Source organism: Echinops telfairi, unplaced genomic scaffold, assembly GCF_000313985.2.
Source record: "Echinops telfairi isolate 266 unplaced genomic scaffold, ASM31398v2 ScPeMD7_7469;HRSCAF=8507_0, whole genome shotgun sequence".
NCBI lineage: Eukaryota > Metazoa > Chordata > Mammalia > Afrosoricida > Tenrecidae > Echinops > Echinops telfairi.
Genome location: NW_022111372.1, coordinates 32,698,175 through 32,709,974, shown reverse-complemented (window position 1 = coordinate 32,709,974; position 11,800 = coordinate 32,698,175). Strand labels below are relative to the sequence as shown.

The window sequence follows — 11,800 nt, the reverse complement described above, 5'->3', positions numbered from 1 at the left end:
CACACACACACACACACACACACACACACACGTTTTCACTTCTCTGGGTACCCTCCACCCCAACCCGTTTTATATTTCTCCTTCCTTATTTCTTTCTCTGCTTTACTTTTTCCTTTCTTTTTCATGCTTCTCTGCTTTTCCCTTGAAACTTTTTCCTTTATTTTTTCTCTTAGCTTATTTTTTATTATACTCTTTTCCCTTTATTCCATCCGCTTTAAATTTTGTATATAGTTTTCTCTTTTATTGAGTGTATTCTTTTAGTTATTTAATAATTCTCTCTCTCTCTCTCTCTCTCTCTCTCTCTCTTTTTGGCTTGTTTTCTAGTATTTTCCTTGTTCAGGTTTTGGGGCTTTTGTTTGCTTGCTTTTTTGTTTTTCTTTTGTCCCAGCTGGTGGGAAACTTGTCCATATGGGCCAGCCATGCCTTTGACTCCTGAGCACCACCCATTGGGCAAGGACTATTACTCATTACTGTACTACTTAATCAATGCTAGCAGCCAACACTAACCAAACCTACCCTCAACTATGTTACATAAACAGCTAATAGAAAACTACACATACATCAAAATTCTCTTGGAGACAGGTATTGAGTACCTAAGAACACACACATAAAACCACTAGTGAAATACGAATACAACAATGCCACAATGTCTCAGAGACAATAGATGATTTCAGTTCACATGAAAAAATAAAACAGAAGGATTTGAACAAGTGACCAAAATACAGAGACAGAAAACCTTTCTAAGGAAGAAGTAGCCCTGGAATTATCTGATCATAAATTTAAAGAATGATGTTAGGAACTTTCAATGGATTGAGAAGCAAGTCAAGAAAACTGGGGTGGATGGTGTTAGAAAAATTCAAGAAACTGCTATAAGTCCAAACTAACACAGACATAAAAAGCTGAAGACTTTGAAACCATATAAAAACAGCAAATAGAAATCCAGACGATTAATACTAAAATTTCAGGATCAAATCTTTTACTGAAAAGGTAAATGAATAGAGTTTAATCAATGGAAAACTAAATTAAGAAACTTTGAAAAAATTTCTCAATACTAATCTGCTAAAGCAGTGTTTCCCAAAGTGAGTGATATAACCCACGGGGATGCTATAACAATTGGGCAATGGGTTTTATCTTAGATTATGGGCTATAGTATAAAAACTTTTAATTGCCCGGGGTCATGGAATAATATTCTTTTTTGAAACGAGGTTCTAAGCCAAATAAGTTTGGGGACCTATATGATAGAGCAGTGGTTCTCAACCTGTGGGTCACGACCCCTTTGGAGGTCGAACAGCCCTTTCACAGGGGTCACCTAAGGCCATCAGAAAACACATATTTCTGGTGGTCTTAGGAACTGAGACACCACTCCTCCTCTGTCTCCATGCAGGTCCACCCACATGCAGATATGCCCACATACAAGACTACCAGGCATGAAGACTGTTACTCATGCTACCCCATGCTTCAAGACAAAATTTCATTTATTTGTCATTAGAAATAAATATTTCACAATATATAATTACTTATTGTTTTGTGATTAATCACTATGCTTTAATTATGTTCAATTTGTAACAATGAAAATACATCCTACATGTAAGATACTTACATTACGATTCATAACAGTAGCAATTACAGTTATGAAGTAGCAACAAAAATAATTTTATGGTTAGGGGTTACCACAACATGAGGAACTGTATTAAAGGGTTGCAGCATGAGGAAGGTTGAGAACAATTTTTTTAAATAGTTTAAAAAATAAAAACAAAGAAAACCTAAGAACTATTTGAGACACCTTCAAAAGGAAACTTAAATTTGTTTAAAATTTTAGTACAAGAAGTGACAACAAAAAGCACGGAGACAATGGCAAAAAAAATTTTTTTTAAGTTTTTGGATGAAAACTTTCCTAAGACCGTTAAAGATGAGAAGATGTGCATTTGAGAAGCTCATAGAACCTCACACATGATAGATCCCCAAATAAAATCATCACTGTCTACTCTAATCAATCTTTCCAAAACCAAACACAAGAAAAGAATCCTAAGAGCAGCTCTGAAAAAAAGTCAACAAATGCCTACAAAAGAGGGTCAATAAAACAAAACTCTTATTTCTTAGCAGAAACCATGCAGGGAAGACAGCAATGGGATGACATATTGCCCTTCAACTACAATAGTGAAATTAGGACATTTCCAGGTAAACAGAAATTAAAGGAATTTGTAAAACCCAAACCAATCTTACATGAAATACTAGGAATGTTCTCCAAACAGAGAATCAAAACTAGCAGACAACAACATATGATCAACAGACAGGACAACAACACCCAGAAATCAACAGCCATGCCTGTATCTAAAGACAAATAAGCCTACAAGATTGAAAATAGAGATCAAAGATACCAATTTGTAAATGAGGAACATTACAAACTAAAAAGAAGGTATAAATAGAGTAATTTCTTAATTTACAAAGTGAGAATTCAAGTAAATTAAAGGTAGGACAAATTGTTGTAAAATTTGGAAAAAATTAGTAAATTGCAGGGTGTGGTGGTTAATTTTACGGCAATGTGTACCTGTGTGAAGACGGGGTGGAGTCTAACCTATCTATTTGGTCATAGCTTGATGATACCTCCTTGGGGGGGAGGGGCTTTTTTTTTAATTTAAGGAACTGAATCAGCTTTATTTTCATTAGATTTTGGTTGAAAATGTGACAGGATTTTAAAGTAACTCTCGTGATCCAGTTACCCAGTATTTCCTCTTCTTAGCGGCTGCTTTATTTTGTGTTGCTCCACATGCAGTATTTCCATTCGATGTGTATAATAACGAATCCTTGAGAAAAGGGGGCATTTCTCTGATTCCGTGTCCACAACAGGTGCAACAGTTTATTGCCATTTATGAACTGCTAAATATTTTCCACTTCAATTTAAGTAATGGTGAGGTGGATATACAGAAGTTAATATTTAAGTAATACTTAAATATTACTTATTTTTATTAGAAATATGAAATGCTGACCTATGTTGTACTGCACTGATAATAATTTAGAACCCTTACATTTAAATTAATCCTTATTACTTTTGACTTTGCCAGAGTAATTGAAAAGTGTTTATATTGGAATCAAAGAGCCAATTCACAAATTTCTCTCTAGAGAATTCTTAATAAGTGATCATTCCCTTACGCAATCATACAACAAATATTTGCTAATACCTAATAGTGCCAGGCTCTATATTTGAGTTTTCAGAAGGCAAATTAATCTTTGATGGATTGGACTTCAGGGGGGAAAAGCAGGTCAAGCCCAAGCTCAAACTCTGAACATAAGTACATTATAATAAACAGGTCTACTTAATAACTTCAAAAATACAGCAGTTTTAAAGACTTGGGTTGGTTTTTTTAAATCATTTTATTGGGAACTCTTACAGATATCATAACATTCCATAGTTCAATCACATCAAGCAGTGTTGTAGAATTGCTAACACAATCTGCTTCAAAACATTTCTTTCTTCTTCAACTCTTTTTTACCAGTTCCCCTTTATTCCTTCCCCCACCCCACCCCCTCAGAAACCCTATTTTCTTTTTCTGTATCTTACACCATCCCTTATATCCATTCACATTCAAATCTGTTGTTCACTCCCCTTGAATAGGATTATACATCATCAATACTATCAGCTTCCCCTTTTTACCACCCCTCAGGAAACCAATACTCCTGTTATTGTTTCTGAAGATATATCTATCTTGGCTTTCATGTATCACACTATCTTAATTATGCAAATGAACATACGGAGGTCTACCAAGATTATGAGGTAAAGCAAATAAAAACCATAATGGTAAGGGGAGGGAAAATTAAAGAACTAGAGGATGGTTATGTGTTTCAGCAGTGCTCTAATATAACCTGGATTTATTATCCCTTCCATGTGACCTTTCTAGTGGATTTTTGGGTCTCCAGTACATCCACACTCTTTCACATCAATTTGGTTGCTTTTTTTGAACTTCTGATACCTATTCCATTGACACATCATGATCACACAGGCTGGTGTGCTTCTTCCATGTGGGCTTTGTTTCTTCCTTGATAGATAGCCAAGTACAAGCCTTTAAGACCCCAGATGCTATATCTCTTAGTAGCCAGGCACCACCAGCATTCTTCACAGCATTTGCTTATGCACCCATTTTGTATTCATCAATTGTGCTGGGAAGGGGAGTATCATACATCTGTTATTATTAGAATAAACCATTCTTGTACTTAGTTGATATTTAAGTACAGGTCCAAAGCCATCTGTTTCCATGTGTGTGTGTGTGTGTGTGTGATATATATATATATCATATATATAGGTGTATTTGTAATTTACATATATACATATCGATATATGTACTTATATATTTTTTCATTTCTTCTTATTTCCTTTTTGTTTTCCTTTCCTCCCACCACACTATCATGTTTACCCATCATTTACCTCTCAGTAATTCCTCTCAGATACAATTTGATTGATCAAACATGAGCAGAAAACCTATACCCTCCTTGCCATCAATTTTAGAACCTTTTCTATTTCCCTTTCCCCATCATTATTGGTTCACCGCTCTCCTCACATTTCCCCCAGGAACCATCGGTCCCATCCCTATCTCCATAGGATCGCCTATCCTGCCTATCTTTCATAGATAAACAACAAGAAAGACCATAAAAATAGTCCCAAGTCTAACAGGGTTCCTGACACAAAGCAGATAAATATCTCTCTGTTAAGCAACAAGAAGGATAAGTTATAATCCATTAATCTCACCTCCTTTTCTTCCACAGTTCCATATCCCAGTACCCGCTTGCCTAACAACACACACACCCTTTTAGTCTTCAGCATTCGTGTCCAAAGACACACATCCTAAAAATCCCCATCGCTTTTCCAGCAGTCAGGTATGGAGCACCCTAGAAACCCCACTCCCCATTACACCTTTGGACTTTCAATGTAGCCCCTTGTGAGTCACCCCAAACCAGTTCAGATGAGGTGCCAAGGGCCACCCCCAAGTTAGAAGTCTACAATTGGAAATTCTCGGGTACTTCATGGCTTTGCTCCTGTCACTGGTCTGTTGTACTGCCACCGGGGTCAGACCAGCCACTCTCCCTGAAGTGTATCTTCAACGCTGTCCTCTGTGGCACTGTCATCCAGGGAGAGGACATCATGTCTTGGCCTGAGGCTGGCCTAGTCATCTCTGGAAATAAGTTGCTCCAAATAGGAACATCACCCTCCAGGACTGGCACACCTGAATGAGGTCTACCCTTGTTCTCCCTTCCTGTGGAGATATAAACAATACCGCCCCCCCTTGGGTGGGTTAGTGCGCTGACCCCCCCCCCCCATTACCATAATTTTTCTTCCCCCACACTTCTGTGAGCCTTAAGGGCATATGATGAGGGAGGGAGGAGATGCCTTTCAGCACAGGAGCTAGCTGCATCTTTTTTTGGATGATGTATGAATCATTGGTTTTGACCTGGCTCATCCAGAGTATATGGTCCTCAGCCTAGGAATTGTGTGTTGTGTGCATTTTCCCTTATGCCTACTCTGCTGTTTGAATTTACCTCAGTGGATCATGTTGTACTTGACCTTTTGTAGTTGGTAATTTCACTTAGCATAATATTCTCCAACTCTTTCCACGACATGAGGTGTTTCATCTTTTCTTTCCTGTTTTTTAGGGATGGGTAGTATTCCATTTTGTTAATATAACAGAGTATTTTAATCCATCTGTCAGTTGACAGAAAGTTAGTCTGTTTTCAATTTTTTCCATTTGTGAACTTCACAGGGATGAACATTGGAGAGCAAATGTCTGAATGTAGTCTGCTTCCTATTTCTTCTGGGTATATGCCCAGTAGTAGAATTGCTGGGTCATAAGGTACCTCAATTTCCCTCTGTTTTAGGTATCACTAAATTGCTTTCCATAGAGGCTGTATGTATCTACAAGACCACCTTTTGTTAGGTTTGCCAAGGTTTATCAATTCCGTTAAACCTTTCAAAGAACCAGCTTTTCACGGAGTTGATTTTTTTTATTGTTTTTTCCCCCACTCATTTATCTACACCCTGATTTTTATAATTTCTTTTCTTTTGCTATTAGAAGGATTATTCTCTTAACTCTGTTCCAACTGCTGAAGGCTTTTCAATAGGAGTATCAGCCATGTCTTTCTTTCTTCTTCATATGTGCCTTTAACACTGTCAAGCATCCTCTGATAACTGCCTTTGCTGTATACTATAGGTTTTGGTATGTGGCATTCTCATTCTCATTGGTTTCTAGAAACTTCCAAATTTTGCTCTAATTTTTAACCTACTTTTAAAGAATTAAGTTATTCATCCTCCAAGCATTTGCCCTTGATTATTTTGTTTTGTTTTTTATCTTTCTTTTGCTGATTTCCAACCTAGCAGCTTAGTGGTCTGAGAAGGAAGTCTGAGTGACCTCTATATGTTTGGGTATACTCAGCTTGACTTGTGCCCCACCATGTGGTCTATTTTTGAATATGTGCCATGTGCACTTAATAAGAATATGATTTTTTTTTGCAGTTGGGTGGAGAGATCTGAATATGTCTATCAGGTCAAATTGTTTAATTGTATAGTTTAGTTCTGTAACCTTGTTAAGCTTCTTTCCCACTGATCTGTCTTTCTCAGAGAGCAGTGTATTGCAGTCTCCTACTATGATTGTCAATCCTGTGATTTATTTTTTCATCTTTTGAAAGATTTAATTGATGAATTTTGTATCTAGTTGGGTGTGTATATATTGTTATGCTCACTGGCTCTTGGTCTACTGATCCCTTAAATATTATATAATGTCCATACTTATCTCTTGTTATGTCCTGCACCTCGAGATCAATTTTGTCAGAGATTAGAATTCCAACTCCTGCTTTTTAAGATTTACATTTGCTTGATATACCTTTTGCCATCCTTTGATCTTCAACCTGTTTTTGTTTATGAGCTCAAGATGTGTCTCTTGCAGACAACAGAATGATGGGTTTTGTTTCCTAATCCAGTTTCCTGGCCTTTGTCTTTTGATGGGTAAGTTCAGACTATTGATGTTCAGAGTTATTACATTCATCTGTGGATTCTTTGCTGTCATCTTTTACCTTTTGTGATAGGTTTTCCTACCTACATCCTTAGAAGTGTGTTGTGTATGGGGTTAGGGGGTTCATTCTTGCCTTCTTTTCATCTTTAGGTCAAAGACAACTTGGGCATTGCTTTCAGTGTGCTGACTTCTGGATAGTGTTACACTATGTGGTGGGCTCTTGGTTGTGCTCTGTCCAAAGTTAGTTGGAAAGTAGTTTTTGTAGTGCTGGCTTTTAAAAAATGTACCCTCTAAGTTTTTCCTGATCTGGGAAAACTATTACCTCTATGTCTGTTTTGATGGAATTTGGTGGGATAGAGGGTTCTTAGATTACCATTATTCTCCTTCAACTTTAGGAAGATGCTACTCCATTCTCTACTCTTCTTCATGGTTTATGCTAACAAATCTGAGCATATTATCTGATAGCCCTTATAGGTGACTACATTGTTTTTTCTAACTGCTCTTATGATTTTCTACTTTTCCTCAAAGTTGGATAATTTGACTACTACATGCCATAGTGTGTTCTTGGGGTTGAGTCTAATTGGTGTCCTCTCTGCTTCCTGAATGATTGTCTGATTATCCTTCATTAAGTTAAGGACGTTTTCTTCCAGGAACTCCCTTGATATTTTGGCAGTTGATTTCTTCAGTACATCTTGCTCTGGTATCCCAATTATTCTAATACTATTTCTCTTCATAGCATCGCTCATTATTCTCAGGTTTTCTTCAGCTTCTTTGATTGTCTTTTAAATTTGTGGAATTCTACTTAGCTATCTTTGAGGTGGTTGCTGATATGATTCTCCATCTCTTCCAGCCTTTGGGTAAGGTATTTTACTGTTTTCTTTGCTTCTGATAAATCTTCTCTTACACTTGTATTTCCCTCCATCCTCTCTATTTTTTCATCCTTCGTCTGTATTAATTCCCTCATATTCTGAATGACTCTAAGCAGCATTCTGAAGATTTTTTCCTGTGGTGGTCCAAGGTCTGCTTCTTCTATATATGTCGCTAAGTTCAGATGGTTTTCAGACATTGTGATTTATTTCCCTGGCTTTTTTGTAATGACTGCAGATGTGAGTAGTTGTTTACATGGAATTTTGGTGTCACTGAGGGGTGGAACTTTATGTGTGGTGCATACAGCACTGGATATGAGGCTGTCCAGGTCCATGTGAGGCAATTTTGACCTGTGGTTTGGGCAGGGTTGGCCAACCCGGCCTGTAGCAGGTGGCCATGGTGCCTCATGTGGTTGGGGCAGAGTGAGTCGCAGGCAAGAGTAATCTGCTGCACTGGCTAAGACTTGTAATTTTTTTTTAAAAAAACTATTTTCCAGCAACTTTGTATTCAAACATGTTCTTCATAATTGTGAAATGTCATCAATTTCAAATAAAATAGTTTCATTTGATTTTTCTATAACTGTCTTCATGACCAATTCATTTGTTGTATGTCACACTTGAAGCAATGCAGAATTCCTAAATACCACAAGGTAAAGGACTTGAACATTCATCCACAGCTACACCTATGAGATGTAATTCCTGGTTCAACCTGTAGCTATAATCCTAGTGGTTTTTCCACAGCCATTCTTCTTGATATATTTTTGAGATCTTTATGTATCTTCAATGCTCAGCCTTTGTTGAATATTAAAGCCCATTTAGAGCCATCAGACAATTTCATGGTCACACATGTTGGTTCACTGGGGCAGATCATTAAGCCAGTGGCCATCCCTGTCAGCCACGCAGGGTCCCTTTGCAGGCTTCCCGTTGGTTTACACTTGAAGAGTCTGGCTGCTGGTATTGTGGGGTCTGCAGCTGATACCCAGCCACATAGCTGAGCTCAGATGGTGTGTTTTCCTCACTCCACACCCAAGCTGAAAAGGTGGGGCATGGCCTTTATGTAAGAGAAACACGGAGGAAAACTTGTCTCTCTGACCCCTTTTTGCCTTCCTTCTGGCTCTTCTGAGTCTACATCAGAATGTAGGGCCGGGGCCAATGACCAATTTTTCCTGCTCTCCCTGGGAGTTGTTGGCATGTTGCATAGTCCTGATGACGTTGGAGTCATGGCACTTTGCACCCACATGGGACTTTACTTCCCACTTCAGCTTCCTACTTCACCCATCAACAGCTTTGTGAGTCTGAAGGGGCCAAGAGCTAGCATCTGACTCATGGACTTGAATTAGACTGAGTTAGGTTACTTTCTTGACATAAAATTATTTCTTGATGTAAAGTTTTTCTTATACCTGATTGTACTTGATTTTGTTTCTCTAGAAAATTCAGCCTTGCACACAGGGTAACCTCAAAGAAATTTAATACATTCTCTAATCAAAGTAAAAAAAAATAAAATTGTGACCGTTTTAGCGGAAATGCTTCTGAAGAAAAAGATTTGCAAAGATCAGATGGAATTCGTGTTGCAGAATCATGTACTTCCACACTTCTGCAGCAAACTAGGATACATGAGAGCAAGGACTTGCTGGGTCCTGCATTGTTTTTGTGAAGTAAAGTTTAAAAGTGACCAACACCTGCAAACAGCCTTAACACTGACCAGAAGATGTTTGGTAGATGAAAGTGAAATGCCTGTGAAAGCGGGCGCTGCTATTGCACTTCAGGTGCTGATCAGCAATCAAGAAAAACTGAAGAACACATCACACCCTTCATGAGACCTGTAATTCAGACTCTTATTCACATGAGGACCTAATGTCGGGGGTTTAAATGGAGAGAAAATGTTTTGAGAAACGATGTACAAATGCGCTTTACACAATTGATGTGTGTATGGATTGGGATAACAGTTGTATGAGCCCCTAATAAAATGTTTAAAAAAAAAAAAGAAGAAGAAGAAAATGAGGCTCTTGTAAGTGTAATTCAGAAAATGACCTGTGAATCTAGTGAAGAAGTTACTCCTATCGCAGTAGAAAATGACACAGCATTTCGGCCAAAAACGTTTCCTCCAAACTGGGACAGATGAAGAAGGAGGTGAAGGAGGTGATGGCAATGCAGTTACTGCCATGGGAATGCTGAATACAAGTGAGGCACTTCTTAGTGTAGTTGAAAATCATAACGAGATAGCCCAACAACCTGAGGGAAATTGATTACAAGCCATTGGTTTACAACAAGTGTTTTACAACATGTCTTAGAATTCTATGAAGAGATCTTCCCCTTAGCATGTACTTTGACATGTCAACAGGTATCTCCACAGATGTGACACCTACTACCGCTGGTATTTGAGGTCTTTGAGCAAGATGGCTTTGATTTTTTAACAGATACGTGCCTCTGCTTCACAATTATGTAACAGTTGATACAGATACTCTTGTGTCTGATACAAAGTATCTTGAGATGATATACAGTATGTGCAAAAATGTTCTCACAGGAGTTGCAAAAGAAGATGCAAAGTGTCATGCAGAGCAATTATTAGAAGACATCGTTCTACAGTGCAAAGGGCGTGGTGTTGATACGTGCTTCACCCTCATTTGTAGAAGCCACTTTAGAATGACTGTCCAGAGAGGTTAAGACAAGTGACCTTTGAACAAAGTGTCTGCAAGTTGCTATTGCAACTTTGTATTATACTCCTTAACTACTGTCTAATACTTTAGAAAATCTTCATTTTCCTAGTAATGTTGAAACATTTTATTACACAATGGGTTGATGATGTTGCTTGCTTTTGCAGACTTCATGACAGAAAGATGTGTGTTCTGAGACTATGTGCTCCTATTGATAGGGAGCAGCTATCACAAGTTTTAAATCAGGTTTCTGGACAGATTTTGCCAGCTTTTACCTTCTTAGTTCTTGGATTAAAAAGAACATATGCCTGCCATGCAGAACATGAGAATGATAGTAATGATGATGAAGAAGCTGAAGATGCTAATGAAACCGAGGAACTAGGAAGTGACGAAGATGATATTGATGAAGATGGGCAAGAATATTTGGAGATTCTAGCTAAGCAAGCTGGTAAAGATGGTGATGATGAAAGCCGGGAAGAAGATGATGCTGAGGAGACTGCTCCGGAAGGCTATTCCACATTCATGGATGATGAAGATGACCCTGTTGGTGACTATCAGAGTTTTACAGCTATATTTCAAACTATTCAAAATCGTAATCATGTTTTATCAGGCTTTGACTTGTGGTTTTATGAGGGGCAAAGAAAACAATTAGAGCAGTGGTTCTCAACCTCTTTGGGGTTGAACGACCCTTTCACAGGGGTCACCAAAGATCATTGAAAAACACATAAATAGTTCACAATATATAATTACATATTGTTTGGTGATTAATCACTATGTTTTAATTATGTTCAATTTGTAACAATGAAAACACATCCTGCATATCAGATATTTACATTATAATTCGTAACAGTAGCAAAATTACAGTTATGAAGCAGCAACGAAAATAATTTTATGGTTGGGGGGGATCACCACAACATGAGAAACTATATTAAAGGGTAGCGGCATTAGGAAGGTTGAGAATCACCGAACTACAGGATATAGCAACTCTGGCAGATCAAAGAGCAGCCCAGGAATCAAAAATGATTGAAAAGCCTGGAGGACATAGATTCAGTGCTCCAGTTGTGCCACTTTGGAGGCTCCAGGCCTTCCATTTTGGAGGCCCAGGATCATGGATGAATTGAGTTCACTTTATGTCCTGTTGTGTGCCTATCGGGAAAAGCTTGTTTTCCTCTTGGTAGTGACTCCAGTACTGGTTCAAGTTATCCACACTAAACTAATTGATCAACAGATTAGACAGAAAACCCCCAGGAGGTTGGACCTAATCATGCAGCCTGGGACTGCGGGG

At 38.1% G+C, this 11,800-nt stretch overlaps 1 pseudogene; it reads left to right on the top strand.

Moving 5' to 3' along the window:
* Positions 1-11,636, top strand: part of LOC101651520 — a 12,013-nt pseudogene extending 377 nt beyond the window's left edge.
* Positions 11,637-11,800: the final 164 nt, after the last annotated feature.